Genomic DNA, 16,820 nt, shown 5'->3' with positions numbered 1-16,820 from the left:
ACCAGCTGCATCACTGTCTGGTATGGGAACTGTAGTGCAGCAGACCACAAGACCCTCCAGCAGACAATGAACACAGCTGCAAAGATCATCTGTGCTCCTCTCCCCTCCATCCTGGACATTTTCCTCACACGATGCTCCAGCAAAGCCAACAGTATCGTGAAGGACCAACCATCAGGAAGACGGTACCGGAGCACCAGAGCTCACTCTGCCAGACTGCTCAACAGCTTTTTCCCCCAGGCTGTGAGAGCCCTGAACTCAAATCACTCCGCCCTCCTCTGATACCCCACACAAACCCCGTACATCATGGACCATCTCACCTCTTCCACCCCCCAAACACCCCCAACCTTACCACATTACAGAAAAAACTGTCTGAAACTTTCTCTTTTTGTGCAATTCGGAGTGAGCTACACACAGGAGAGTGGGCCTGTACAAACCACCTGTAGTAACACATTCTCCTCTATGGGTACTAGACACTTTTCACACACACTGTTGTGTGTACATAATCACACAGAAGACTCAGTAATATGTGTATGTTTACATGCTCATGCACTACAAATCATCTTGCACTGTTCTCCAGCCAACTGCTTGACTTACAATGTTTCTCTTTGCACATGTACAGTATTATGTGAAGCATTCATATAGTTTGTATTTTTTTAGTTTATGTATAGCTAAACATTTATATATAGTATATTTATAGTCAAAATTTTTCAGTAGGTTAGTTGTGTATAGGTAAAGAATTTATGTGAAGCATTCGTATAGCTTGTATTTTTTAGTTTATGTATAGGTAAACATTTATACATAGCATATTTATAGTCAAAATCTGTCAGTAGGTTAGTTGTGTATAGGCTTATACTGTTTTACTTCATTGTTGTATGTCTGTATTTATGTAGCACCGTGGTCCTGTGAGGCACAACATTTTGTTCCACTGTATGTCCACACATGTAGCGGAATGACAATAAAGCTCAACTTGACTAGAGGCTTCTTCAGGTCGTTTCTTGAAAGGGGCTCCTGCGCGGGAACCATGGTAGGTGAGTACGATCCATTTCTAAATATAAATAAATAAATATATATATATATATGTGTGTGTGTGTGTGTGTGTGTGTGTGTGTGTATGTATTTAATTCGCTGGTGGTTGTGTTTATAATACATCTGCGAGCTTTCTTTGCAGTGTTTTCCGGGACCTGTGTGTTTCTATCCTTTTCTAGGGTAGGTCCTCGGTGAGCACCCCCCTCTGCTGGATTCAGAAACCGGGTGCTCGGCTTGCAGTGTTTACCTCACTAGTCGATGTCGTATCCAGCTGGTATGATAGCCCTGGTTCCAGCTTCATGCTTCCTGGATCATGCGGCCAGGTCACAGGCTTCTGCGGGAGCCTTCTTGATCATCAGGCCCCCACCAAGGCCCTGCAAAATTTCCTGGATGTCCTGGCTGGGCTTATGCTTTCAGGTTGCCCTGCCTGGTATGCCGTATCTAGGTCGCCCTGAAGGGGCTTCCTGGTAACTTTTGAAGAATCGCTCCCCTCACCATTGAGGGTTATTGTGAGCATGGTGCTTCCTTTCGAGCACTCAAGTTCTCTCCCTTTCTGAGGAGTTAGATTCCTCGCTCCGTGGCTGTTCTTGTGGAAGTATTAGTAGTGCTCCCCTTTATCAAAGGGTTGCTTATGAGCACTCCACTGCTTTTCTGAATTCAGAGTTCTCCTCTCACGTGAGAGTTGAGTTCTCTGTTTTCCAGAGCACCTGAAACAGGAAGCATCAGGTGAACTAGGCCCTTCCTCCACCTCCCTGATGCGCTCCCTGAGTTTTTGGCTAGCTTGCAGTACGCTTACCCTTCTGATTTCTAACAATCATGCTGTAGGTTGAGCCCCCCTCTCAGCTAAGAGCTAGGTGTTATGCTCCCTCAGCTAGGTAACTTACTGCTAGCCGTTCCAGCATTGGAACATGCTGTAGGTCGAGCCCCCTCTCGATTGAGAACTGGGTGTGTTGCTCCCTCAGCTAAGTAACTTACTGCTAGCTGTTCCAGCATTGGAACATGCTGTAGGTCGAGCCCCCTCTCAATTGAGAGCTGGGTGTTTGCTCCCTCAGCTAGATATTTACTGCTAGCCATTCCAACATTATACCATAGATAGAGTTGGTGACTTCTCAAACATATTCTTCTTGGGATGCACCATTTTCATCTATGGGCTGCTCTTTCAGAGTGCCACGAGGGTCCCTTAGAACAGTATCTTTAAAATCCATGTTATGGTAAGTGTGCACATGGAGTCTTTGTACGCTTTCTAAAATCCACACTGTGGTAAGTTCGCATGCCAGTACTTTGCGTTCTTTCTAAAATCCTGTGTGGTGAGGGCTTCGCACGGCAGCTTTGTGCCCTTTCTTGAGTTGGTTCAGCTCCAGTTCCACCTTGAGCACCACTCCACCTATGTATCCTCTGGATACCTACTTTTAACAGGGTGTTACTACTAGGGGTCTGTTGAGACAGTTCCTTCAGCAAGCTCATGCATAGCAAGTGGTAGCCTCAGTGTGACAGGCCAAGAGTTAGTATGATGCTAGGCTCTTGGTCATATCCCCTTAAAGGAATCTATTTCTGATTCCAAGCCTTGAGCTGTACCCCGGGCTGCAGTCTTCAAGGTGTGTTTTGGCAAAGCTCAGTCTGACTGCATGTGGCCTTTCTTGAGGAGTGTTTTTTCTTCAACCCTCTCATACAAGCCACATTTGTAGAGAATCTGTGATATTATTGTCACATGCACACAGTGATCACTCTTTGTCATAAACTCCTGCAGCTGCTTCAGAGTTGCTGTAGCTCTAGGTCGCCTCTCTTACCAGTTTTCTCAGGCTCCAGTTTGGAGCTACGTTGGGATCCGGGGAGCTTCTGTGTTAGACAAAATACCTATCACATCTTAATAATAGACTTCACTGTGCTTCTAGGCATTGATAAAGCCTTTGAAATGTTTTTGTCTCCATCTCCTGACTTGTGCCTGTCCACAACTTTATCCCGGAGATCTTTTGACAGTGCCTTGCCACCCATAGCTGATTGTTTGCTTCAGTTGCTCTACTAAGGACTGAAATGGTCCAGGAAAGCTCTTTTCGTGCTGAGCTGATCAAAATGAGCACAGCTGATCACAGCTTAAAGTCAAATGCCTTTGTGTGCCATTGAGAAGGTGATCAGCTACACCTTATTGAGTTTACAAGTCATTTTTAGGAGAGAGTGATCCTTTTTCCAACTCTGTGAATCTGTTTTTTATTTATTTATTTATTTTCTGACATGTTGGTGTTTTATCTTTCACTTAAATGTTATAAGTTGCACTGAGTAAACATTGCTGGATAGAACAAACTGTGTACGTCTTCATTTCAGGCTGCAAAGCAACAAAATGTGATTAATTCTTTTCTATACCCACTGTAATTTAGGTGTGACCTAAACTCCACACACTGTGCAATTTGCATATTTTCTTTGGTCTGACAGCTGGTTGATTTTACGGGTTGTGCTAAAGTAAATCATGAGGACCATGGTTGGTTGTAACGTACCTCTCTCCCAGGTTCCCCAGCAGGTCCGGTCAGACCAGGCACTCCCACGGGGCCAGGAGGTCCACGGTCTCCAGGGCCACCAGGAGCTCCTTGTTTACCAGGCTCACCATGTGATGGGGATTCATCAAATGAATATGATCCACCTGTATTAGTTTTGCATTTGTCTGTTTAAAACTCTTTGTCTTTTGCTATTTCTTAACTGTAAGTGCTATTTGAGAAATGATCAATCCCACATTTAACAACATGCCTTTTAGTCATGCTGTTGTGATTTTTTTTTGACATTGAGAGAACTGCTTGTCGCTGTGGTTAATGGTGCATGAGGCAAGCAAAGCAGAAGTGCCTTCATACACTATCTTGCAACTGCACTTATTTATAATTTTTTTTAACAATGCATTCACAGCAAAGTGTTTCATCAGCAAGGGCAGTTGCTCCTCAAACACGGGAAAACATTCTCATGCTTTAATCTGTTTGTCATATTCACTGGAAACTGAAAAGCTGGCAAAGTAGAACTACAGTAGGTGGCCAACCAAAATGAGCTTTTTGCCGCTGCGAGTGCTGCCGCGTCTGCAAAGTGCATTTGCATCTTTTGACCGCTGAGTAGCGCTTTAACCACAAGTTATCAGACAAGCGCATCAAAGCACATTTTTGCAAATAACCGTCAGCTTTGCCTCGCCGATGTGTTACATTTGACAGCTGCAGTCAGAGAAAATGAAAGAAAAACACTGTAGTTAAAATATTTAATATTCACAGATGAAAGTTTAGTACTTATGAAGTTATGTGCGTTTCTAAGAATGAACTCAAGCAAGATAAATGTCAAGCCTATGAGCCTGTACTCATATTTTCTCTAAGCTACACAGTATTACACCTTATTTTAGATTTGACACATTTAATAGGTGTGCAGTATTATTTATATAATATGAATTATGTGTTATATTATCCTAAAGAAATGGTGGTTTACTTTGCATCGGAGCATTAAAAGTGGTAGCCTATTTTAGTGAGCTAGGCTAGACTTTTATGCAAAATGTCAATATTCTCACATATTAGGCGTATATTTGTCACAAATACATTTTTAATTTATATTTTAAAATTCCTTTAATAAAACAGCATGCATTTTTGTCACGCACTACTTTGTTATTCATTACCTGTCCTTTATTTTGACAGATAACTTCTTGGGAAAAAGATATCTGTCTGTACACTGATTAAGAAATTGTTGCGTGTTTTATAAATTATTTCCTTTATTTTAGTAAAACGTGAGGCACTGTATAATTTCTCTCCCATTATTTAGGCCTAATTGAAACAAGAAACTAATAAATTAAACCTGCATGGTTTAGCTAAATTATTGAAATTCTAAAAAATGGACGGATTAATAAAATGTCCTCACATTTAAACTCAAGTTCTCTCATTATAATCACCAAAGTGCAAACGAATTAAAAAAGAGCTTAATTAATTGACAACTTCAGTGATTTTAAAGGGTTACATACAATTTAAGTAAAAAACAATATATAAAAAAATTTAAATGCAGCCCCATATAAATGTACGTGTGTATCATATTCCTTAAAATATCAGAGGGCAAGATTTGCGCGGTGCGCATGAAGCTGAGTGCGATGCGCAGCATTTATTCTTATTTGTCTACATATTTTATCTTCATTACAAATCTTGTTTGGTATTATTTTGGATAATTGCATGTAAAAAATTATTTACTTTGTAATGCATATGCAAAATGTGAAACTTCCATCTTATTCGCAGTCTATAGCATTTTATAATTATCTTAAATATACTTAAAATTAGGGTGTCTATCACATCAGTAACGAATTGCCCAGTAATGAAACTAAAAATAATTAGGCCTACATGACGTCTCGGGACAGTTTCTTATTACTGCAATATATTTTTACATTTGTATTGCCAAAACGACTGCAGCGTTGCCACGAACAATTAAAACTGAAAATAGTACAAAGCGAAAATACATTAAGAACAAATGTTTTTGTCTCTTTGGCAGATGCCCGTCTCTTTCGGCAGTTTCTTTGTCTCTCTCTCAGAGGCGCCTGATCTCTCCTGAGAAAAAAAAAAACATTATATTGTAATGCATCTAATGCTCTGTATGCAGCTGCAAAAATCACAAAAGCCAAACCAAACGAGGCATTTGTCCTACTTTGACTAAACCTGCTCTGCAAGTTTGAAACCCTGATAAGACAATGTCCATATGAAAGAGAAAGAGATTCACACCTTTATTTCAACCCCCACAAGCTATACAGAATTACCCCCAACCCCTCCAGCTAAACTGAATTCGGTCTGTTTTTTGGCTGCGAGGAACGCTGTGTTGTCATGGTACTGGTTTGAAATGTGCTGCCTGCACTCACAGCATCCCTACTCTTTTTATTCATTATTTTCTCGCAGCCCATATTATTATTTTCACCAGACCATAATAATAACAAATTCACAATTGATAATTAATAATTCTTTTTGCAAAAATCTTTGTTATTTGTGAACGTAGGTGTTTGAGGCTGGCTTTAAGACCAAGCAGAATCCTCTGCCAGCTGCTCCCACTTCACAGCGAGCGCATCTCGCGCTTACTGCACCCAGGTTCACCGTCGCAAGTTTTGATTTTTACAAATCGGTGAATGCAAATTATTGATCATGAGCCCAACATTTAGCAAGGCAGGAAAACATTCAGTCTACTTGAAGAAAGACGTATTTCATTGTAAGTTAATGCTGTTAAATAGAGAGTAAAAAAAAAAAAAACGTAATTTCATTGTGTAATGCTATTAAATAGAGAGTAAAAAAAAAAAAACCTCATTATATTGAAGGACAAATTCAAACACCAGAAGCAACTTACTGTGCTTCTAGTGTTCTTTCATTGAAAAGTATGCATTTTATTTATTCACAGGCTATATGGTTGAAATAATATTTAAGTTCAAAACTTTAAGTGTTTAAAAAAAAAGCTTTATTGACTAACATTTCATAGACCTTCAGTTGTTATGATTTAATATTCCATGCCATTTGTAATTTCACAGTATTTTCACCTCCTAAATTACCTTGTAAAGTCACAGTTCTATAATGGTAAAATTTACTCAGGCCGATGGCATTTTTTGTATGACATTATTTATTTATTTATTTATTTATTTTAGAATAATTGTAGCCTACATAAATGGTGAAGCAAAACAAATATGATTATTTCTGATAACTTTTTAACTGCAGGCAGATATAGCCCTACATTATTGTACATTACAAATATTTCGATCGTCCTTTATTCTGTCCCTTATTTTCTTAAAGAATAAACACTTATTTTCTACAAGAATAAACACTATTTTCTTAAAGAATAAAAGAGAAAGACTCACAATTAGCCTTTATTTTCCATTTCTGAAGTTAATTGACAACCCTAATGATAATGTTATTATCTTTTGACTCCCCTGACAGTGGCACCTTCCTCAAAAAAAAAAAAAACCTTTTTGTAGGAGATATGTGAGTGAATAATAGATTTAAAAAAGAAAAAAAGTGGGTGCTTGGTTTCCGAAATGGAAACCGATTACAGCTTGTTATCACACTAAAAAATGATATGATGAAAAGTCATAATACCATATTTTTTTTAGTTAGGCTACTTTAATTCATAGAATTAATTTAAGCAACTGAAGGCTTGCTTTTTTTATGCTAGATTCAACTTGAATCTCAATACTATTAAACAGAGTTTTAAATCTCAAGGAATTTATAAGTTGAAACAGGTAAAATGTAACAGTGCATGTTATTCCTATTCCTCTTTTCTTCTTCTATAATAGCAAGACCAAGTGCTGACAATGCCAGTGCCATTTGCAGATTATCAGACATATCTGCACAAGCGAATCCCTCTGTGGTGAACGAAAATGTACTGTGAAAATGGTACGCAAACGGTGCTTTGTTTACGGTTTGTTTGTGTGCAGTACTAGTTTCGGTTTCCTTTTTTTGGAGCGACAATACAAACTACTGCCACCTACAGGTATGGAAAGGTATATCCTCTCACGGAGGCGCAGAACGCACGTTCTAGTTTGCAGTCGGTTGTTGTCTGTTTGGTGTGTTCAAGTGCAGCTTTTTGGCCCAGACGTAGCCGATGCGAGGCGAGAATACAGTCGGCTTTCGTCGCCGCTGGTTGGTTGGCGTCGGTTTGGTGTATCCCAGGCTTTAAATAGCCTAAATGAAATTGTATCTTGTATAGTATACGAAGACCTTGATTGCATGTTACCATGAAACTAACAATATAATTTGATTTTTTTTTTTTTTTAAATGAACAATTGCTGTATAAAATGGGACAGTTTTTGAGAGGAAAAAATGTATAAGTTGCATTTTATTACATTCAGAAATAATAACGGCAGGCATAATAATGTTATAATGTACCAACAGGATATTTTTAGTTCCCCTCACTTTACATCAAATCCTTTAAATTTAACTATCAGAACAGAACAATAATTAAAAATATATAATTCTAATGGATAAATACAATTGCAGTATATAATAATAAAATAGGCTTAGCTATAAAAATAAAATAAAAAAATATATAATAATTTAAAGTGAAACATAAGGTAAGGTTGGGCTTACCTGTCTCTTTCGAGACAAATCCAAACGTTTCCATATTCGTGATGTTGCCCATTCGAAGCTTAACTATTATTCATTAGGAAAAAAAGGCTTTGTAGTTCACGCGTGTTTGAATGAATGAATGAATGATGCATTTATATAGCGCTTTATTATGTATTGTTGTACACCCAAAGTGCTTTACAATCATGTGGGGGGGGGGGGGTCTCCTCAACCACCACCAGTGTGCAGCATCCACTTGGATGTTGCGACGGCCGCCACAGGACAACGGCACCAGTGCGCTCACCACACACCAGCTACAGGTGGAGAGGAGAGAGAGACAGAGCCAATCGAGTGGTTGGGGATTATTAGGAGGCCATGATTGACAAAGGCCAAGGGGGCAATTTGGCCAGGACACTGGGGTTACACCCCTACTCTTTACGAGAAGTGCCATGGGATTTTTAATGACCACAGAGAGTCAGGACCTAGGTTTAACGTCTTATCCGAAAGACAGTGCTTCTTGACAGTATAGTGTCACCATCACTATACTGGGGCGCTAGGACCCACACAGACCACAGGGTGAGCACCCCCTGCTGGCCTCACTAACATCTCTTCCAACAGCAACCTAGTTTTCCCAGGAGGACTCCCATCCAGGTACTGACCAGGCTCAGCCCTGCTTAGCTTCAGTGGGCAACCAGTCTTGGGCTGCAGGGTGATATGGTTGTGGCCATGTTTCAGTATCGACGGAAAAAAATCATAATTAGCAAAAATATGCCAAAGTGTACCACTGCTCTCGCCGAATGGCATGGTGAATGGCTGCTGTTTCTAATGAATACGTGTGTGTGAGGCACCAGCGTGATCAGACAGCTGAAACAGATAATACTCCATTTTTGGTCACACAGTAAAGGCATAATTCAAAACTGCAAAGTGTTAGCAGTTTGATAATTAATAAGAATTATTTCTAAATGCTGGACCGTTCTCATTTTGCTCTGCATATGGAACCTGAAGTTTTTTTTTTTTTCAAACCAAGAACGAACCGAAATGAAAACATTTAGCTTTTAATCCGTGTGTGTGTGTGTCTGTGTGTGTGTGTGTGTGTGTGTGTATATATAGGCCTACATATGTAATGACTTTTAAATAACAATAGCATGGATAAGAGCCTTTGTGGAAAGGTCTTTCTTTTAATTTTTGATGCATAGACTGTAGCCTAAGACTATCCCACGTCTTGAAATTAACTGACTGTAAATTTTCTAATGGTTTTTAAGGATTTTACAATGTTATATTATAATGTTGTTTTACTTAGTCATTTCATCACCGTTTACAAACCAACATTTTACAATTAGGCTACAGTCAGTTTGCAATCCATCACTTTGCGCCACCTGGCGGCAGTTTCGCGAATGATTTTAACACGCGACTGACTTGCAGTTAACGCCTCGCGGCCCTGCGGCGGCAGTACACGCAGCTGTATTGCCCATTCTGGTTGTCCACCTACTGTACATAAAGTTCACCTTTAAGGAAAATCTGATAAAAATCTTATGACTGAAACTAAGTTTCTATGTCTCCTGTCACTGTCATCAGTACTATCCTAAATGTCAGTGTGATTATCTGGGATGGTGGAGACTCACAGAGGGTCCAGGCAGGCCGGGGAAACCTCTTTCACCACGTTGTCCAGGAAATCCAACAATACCACGCTGGCCAGCCAGACCCTGAGGACCTGCTGGACCATCTGGACCCTGGGACAGGACAGAAGTGAAAGCCACAATGACAAAATCATATTATTCTCCATCAATAGAACCTAAAAAAATGAGTCTGGACAGGCTAAATCACTAGACTCAGAGTGTTTCTATCTATACTATGTGTTGAGGTGGAAATGTTGTATATTCCCACTGACAGACAGCCACGCTAAATGAGATCCACTAAAACTACGTACAGCAGGCCCATCTTCTCCAGGATCTCCTTTCTCGCCAGGAGTCCCAGCCGGCCCACGCAGCCCAGCATCTCCGGGTCTTCCAGGAGGACCACCATCACCACGCACACCCTTTGGACCATCTTTACCAGGAGGACCAGCAGCTCCAGCGGGACCCGGGTTACCCTGAGTACGCACATTAACATGAATGAAAATTCTGAGGTGTAGAGGACATAATGGACACAGGATGTGAAAGGACATCTGTCTACAGGAAACAGGTTTTCTATGTATGCACCTAGAAGCTTTGGCTGAGCATTAGTAGTTTGAACTGATGCACACATTATGTTAATCAAATGTTTTACACTACATTAATGATGTACATTTTTATCCTTTGCAGTTATTCCTTAAGTGAGGTCTTTGTTATAGTGAACAAGTCCGTTGTTTTACTAACATTGGGTCCAGGAGGTCCAACTCTACCAGCGGCTCCAGGGAAACCTGTGGCACCCTACAAAATTCATAAAAATTAAAATTCAGTTTCATGATCTACATTTACAAACAATGTACTTTTGTTTGTACTTACAGAAGGTCCTTGAGCACCACGAACCCCTTTTGGTCCAGACACACCAGTTGGTCCCTATAACCAAAGCAGGAATACACAATATGAAGAAAAACAGGGTAAATGCTGTCTTGAGACGGGGAAGCAAATTCATTTGACTGATGTTACCTGAGGACCTGGAGCTCCAGAAGGCCCCTGAGGGCCTGGTGCACCAGCATCACCCTTCTGTCCACCTTCACCCTGCTCTCCTTTAATGCCAGGCTGTCCATCTGCACCCTAACATATCCAGATCAATCAATGCTAAACAATTAGCGTCTAGCAATTATTCGTGGTTCAACACTCGCACCTTTTTATGTCATTAATCGTGATATGACAAGTGCTGAGACAAAAAAATTGTTTGGCATGTTGTTCTGGATAATGAGCTGATGTCATCATTTATGGTTAGATAACAAACTCATCTGCCTTCTCTTTTACTGATCACTGGGTATGTTTACATGCACCCAAATAATCCGTTTGTAATCGGATTGACGGCTCAATCGGATTGAAAAGCGTTCATATAAACACCTTAATCGATTCGATTGAGCTCGATCCGAATGAAATTTCGATTGGATTGAAGGGGGTGGTTTATTCCTCTTCTAATATGATTGAGCATGCATGTATAAAACTGTCATTATAAAACCCTCCTTTCACACGGCAACTGTGAAGTGGAACAGGACAACCTTGTTTTGGATACTCATCCACAGGCAACCCGGTTTGGGCACAGAGTTTTTTTTTTTTTTTTGCGTGATAAATATGAGCAGCACAGCGCAGCACAGCACAGTACAGCGGTTTATATATATATTTATCCATAAAGGGGTAAATATTAATTCTGCTGTTAAAAACAAATAAAGAAACCGTGAAGGAGTGTGATTATTATGTGCAAACTGTATATTATCTATGTCACTTTCACTTTTCACTTTCACTATTTGAGCAGTGTGCGCATGTCAAAAAATCTATTCCAATTTGAAGCTTGTGACATATACATGCGCACATCAACCCGATCACTTTATTTAGCGTTCATGTAAACACTACAATCAGATTCATCAATCGTAATGAATTCAGTCCGATTTAACCAAAAAGTGTGCATGTAAACGTAGCCACAGAGATCTCAGTTCTTGCTTTATTAAATAAATGAGGTCAAGCAATTAGAAGCATTGACTTTTAGTCATTTGCACCATCTTTCCATCTTTTTCACCTCTTCATTTAATTTTCTCCAAAAATAAGTGCACTAACACACTTAGATGACTGGTTTCGCCATTAGCTGGGTTTTATCTAGGCCAAAGCCCTTTTTATATGTGGGTTTCATTTGTGCACTGCTATAACACACACCCACACATAATTCCAGTAGTTTGATGGTCAGATTGTGTGAGCTTGGCATATTCAAGATTCAAGATTCAAGATTTTTATTTGTCACATACATGGTTATATGGAGAGCATATGATCAGCAGTGAAATGTAAGTCTGGTCCGCTCCATGGACAGTGCAATTATTTAAGAATACAAACACAAGAAAATTATATATAAATATGGTATGGAAAAAGTAAGATAAAAAAGAAAAATAATAAAATAAAATGCTTATAAAATAAAATGTGCAGGACAGTATACTGTAGATTTAATAAATATTAGGATGAGCAGGAATGTACAAGAGAAGAATGTGCAAACAGATTGTACAAGGTATTTACATAGCAGCAATAGAGGTAGTAAAAAAAATAATTATAGAACATGCTGTATGCTAGTGACAATGTCAGTATATAAAGTATCTTACTGATAATTAAGTGAAGTCATGTAGAAATTAAGAGACCCAGAGAGGGGAGAGCAGACCCTGAGATGCGCTCAGCTAAGCGCACAACTCTCTGCAGGGCTTTGCAGTCATGACTGGAGCTGTTCCCATACCACACTGAGATGCACTGAGTCAATACACTTTCTATGGCCCCTGAATAGAAAGTTTTCAGGATTGCTGGTGAAACCCTGAATTTCCTCAGCTGTCGCAAATGGTACAGTATGAGATGGCATATGAGAGCATCTGAGACTTTAACTAAAGAAAAAGTAAAGATAAGGTGCAGCTATTAAGATTGGCATTGCTGTACTTACAGGTGGACCAGCAAAACCAGCAGGACCAGGAGGACCAGTCTCTCCTCTGTCACCCTGTCAAAAACATAAAGCCTCAGTTTTATTATATCATACTAGTACATGTTTATACTGTATGTACAATAATGATGCCATATCATTGGTTAAAACAGTACTTTAGTTTATAAAGGTTGCTCATGTCACATTCTTTTCCTAGAAGTGCATATGTATATCTATCTATCTATCTATCTATCTATCTATCTATCTATCTATCTATCTATCTATCTATCTATCTATCTATCGGGTGTTTCCTCCGAGGAGGCAATGGAGGTAGTGGCTTCGCAAAATACTGGATAAGAAAAAAAAAGTATTACAAACACAAATATTACAAAATATAATATTAAAAATGTGTATAAATCACTTATTATCTAAAGAAACATTGTCCAACAGCGACACCGGCAGGTAAAGTTACAGCGGGAGTGTGCATCTCTCTCGCCTCCCCTGAGCCCATTTGGTTTTATCTCTCGCCTCCCCTGAGCCCATTGGTTTGGTGGGGGGTTATTGGTGATGTGTGTTTGAAAATCACGTGAGAGGAGGCAGTGCCTCCATCGTGATATGGTTGGATCTGACTGGTTATGTTTGGCTGTGACTGGTTCATGGGATAAATCCCACCTCTTGTGTTTGTGTGCGCTCCGAGTTCACAAATCAAGTCTCAATGAACAATATAATGGCTTTAATGGGAAGACTAATTTAAAAAAGTAAACAACTCACACACTCATATAACCACTTTGTTACGTCAAAATAAGACTTAAAATGGCATGAAAAAATGATCTGTGGGAGTTTTTAGTGAGTAATCAGCTTGGTCAAATTTAAAGTAAATCTCTGTGTCTGTGACCAATATTTACAGAGCTTTGATGACTGATACAGGGAGTCCTGTACATTGTTTGGTTCCGGTAACAGCACCATGGCAGCATAGTCGCGGGTCAAAACATCGCTCTTCTGTTCCAATCAAAACATTAAACAGGTTCTCCCCACTCAGTGATGCACCCACTGAGAAACCTGATGAAAGTGCTCTAGTTATTGGCGATTCTATTGTAAGGAACGTGAATGTAGAGACACCAGCCACCATAATCCAATGTTTACTGGGAGCCAGAGCGCCTGACATCTTGGCAAATTTAAAAGTGCTGGCTAATGATTTTTATTCATGCGGGCGCTAATGATGTTCGACCTCGCCAGTCGGAGATCACTAAAAATAACATTAAAGAGGTGTGTGAACTTGCAAGCACGATGTCGGACACTGTTATATGCTCTGGTCCCCTCCCTGCTTACTGTGGTCATGAGATACATAGCAGATTGTCATCACTCAATTCTTGACTAACTGGGGCCCAGGTCAGGAAGCAGACAGACTGGCTAAACCGACCGTCTGCTAGCCGCCTCACGTCACAGAAGTCAGTTAATTCTCAGCTCATAGAGACTCTTTCACCTAGATATCACACTATAGAGACTGTGTCTGTTCCCCGAACTAGAAAAAACGAAAAATATCCAAACCAATTTAAGATTAACAATTTTATTGATGTTCAACAAATAAAAAACGGATGCAATACGGATAAACAAATGATAAAGATTGGCTTATTGAATATCAGGTCCCTTTCTACGAAAGCACTTTTTTGTGAATAATATGATCACTGATCATAATCTAGATGTGCTCTCTTTGACAGAAACCTGGCTAAAACCTGATGATTACATTATTTTAAATGAGTCTACCCCCAAAGATTAATTTTTTGAACTTGTTAAGGATTGTAAAATTAATAGCATGCGTTAATACCCCCCAATGTAACAATGTTTTCAGGATTTCTCAGAGGGCAGGCTTCAAGTATAACTCGTTTGAAGTATTGGTGCTTAATATAACATTATCTAGAGAAACAAATTTTAATGATAAATCCACTTTGATGTTTGTACTGGCTACTGTATACAGGCCACCAGGGCACCATACAGACTTTATTAAAGAGTATGCTGATTTTACATCCGAGTTAGTGCTGGCTGCAGATAAAGTTTTAATTGTTGGTGATTTTAATATCCATGTAGATAATGAAAAGGTTCATTGGGATCAGCATTTATAGACAATCTGAACTCTATTGGGGTTAGACAACACGTCTCAGGACCTACTCATTGTCGAAATCATACTCTAGATTTAATACTGTCACATGGAATTGATGTTGATGGTGTTGAAATTATGCAGTCAAGCGATGATATCTCAGATCATTATCTATTCTTGTGCAAACTTCATATAGCTAAAACTGTAAATTCTACTTCTTGTTACAAGTGTGGTAGAACCATCACTTCTACAACAAAAGACTGCTTTTTAAGTTATCTTGCTGATGTATCCAAATTCCTTAGCATATCCAAAACCTCAGAACTTGATGATGTAACAGAAACTATGGACTCTCTCTTTTCTAGCATAGTTAATTCTTTACGCTTAAGGAAGGTTAAGGAAAACAGTCTGACATCATGGTATAATGAGCACACTAGCACCCTAAAGAGAGCAGCCCGGAAAATGGAGCGCAGCTGGAGGAAAACAAAACTAGAGGTATTTCGTATTGCTTGGTGGGAAAGTAACCTATCTTACAGAAAAGCATTAAAAACTGCTAGATCTGATTACTTTTTGTCTCTTTTAGAAGAAAACAATCATAGCCCCAGGTATTTATTCAATACAGTGGCTAAATGAACAAAAAATAAAGCATCAACAAGTGTTAACATTTCCCAACATCACAGCAGTAATGACTTTATGAACTACTTTACTTCTAAAATCGATACTATTAGAGATAAAATTGTAACCATGCAGCCGTCAGCTACAGTATCGCATCAGACAGTGCACTATAGATCCCCTGAGGAACAGTTCCACTCATTTTCTACTATAGGAGAGGAAGAATTGTATAAACTTGTTTAATCATCTATACCAACAACATGTATGTTAGACCGTATTCCATCTAAGCTCCTAAAAGAGGTGCTTCCAGAAGTCATAGATCCTCTTCTGACTATTATTAATTCATCATTGTTATTAGGATATGTCCCAAAAACCTTCAAACCTGGCTGTTATTAAGCCTCTCATCAAAAACCACAACTAGACCCCAAAGAACTAGTTAATTATAGACCGATCTCGATTCTCCCTTTTCTGTCCAAGATACTAGAAAAGGTAGTATCCTCACAATTATATTCCTTCTTAGAGAAAAATGGTATCTGTAAGGATTTCCAGTCGGGATTTAGACCGTATCATAGTACTGAGACTGCTCTCCTTAGAGTTACAAATGACCTGCTCTTATCATCTGATCGTGGTTGTATCTCTCTATTAGGTGCTATTGGATCTTAGTGCTGCGTTCAACACTATTGACCACACCATTCTTTTGCATAGACTAGAACACTTTGTTGGCATTAATGGAAGTGCATTAGCATGGTTTAAATCATACTTATATGACCGCCATGAATTTGTAGCAGTGTAGCAGTATGGAGTTCCTCAAGGCTCAGTACTAGTGCCGTTACTCTTCACGCTTTACATGTTACCCTTGGGAGATATCATCAGGAAACACGGTGTTAGCTTTCACTGTTATGCTGATGATACTCAGCTCTATATTTGTTCACAGCCCGGCGAAACATACCAGTTTGAAAAACTTACCAATTTGTTAGTCGATATAAAAATTGGATGATGAGTAATTTCTTACTGCTAAATTCTGAAAAAACAGAGGTGTTAATTATAGGACCTAAAAACTCTGCATGTTATAACCTAGAACGCTGTCTAAGACTTGATTGCTGCTCTGTCAATTCTTCGTCATCAGTTAGGAACCTAGGAGTGCTATTTGATAGCAATCTTTCCTTAGAAAGCCATGTTTCTAGCATTTGTAAAAATGCATTTTTCCATCTCAAAAATATATCTAAATTACGGCCTATGCTCTCAATGTCAAATGTAGAAATGTTAATCCATCCGTTTATAACCTCAAGGTAAGACTATTGTAATGCTTTATTGGGTGGTTGTTCTGCACGCTTAATAAACAAACTCCAGTTAGTCCAAAATGCAGCAGCTAGAGTTCTTACTAGAACCAGGAAGTATGACTATATTAGCCCGGTCCTGTCAATACTGCACTGGCTCCCTATCAAACACCGTATAGATCTTGCTTATTACTTATAAAGCCCTGAATGGTTTAGCACTTC

Source organism: Cyprinus carpio, chromosome A11 (genome assembly GCF_018340385.1).
Source record: "Cyprinus carpio isolate SPL01 chromosome A11, ASM1834038v1, whole genome shotgun sequence".
Taxonomy (NCBI): domain Eukaryota; kingdom Metazoa; phylum Chordata; class Actinopteri; order Cypriniformes; family Cyprinidae; genus Cyprinus; species Cyprinus carpio.
Note: the sequence above shows the minus strand (reverse complement) of the source record.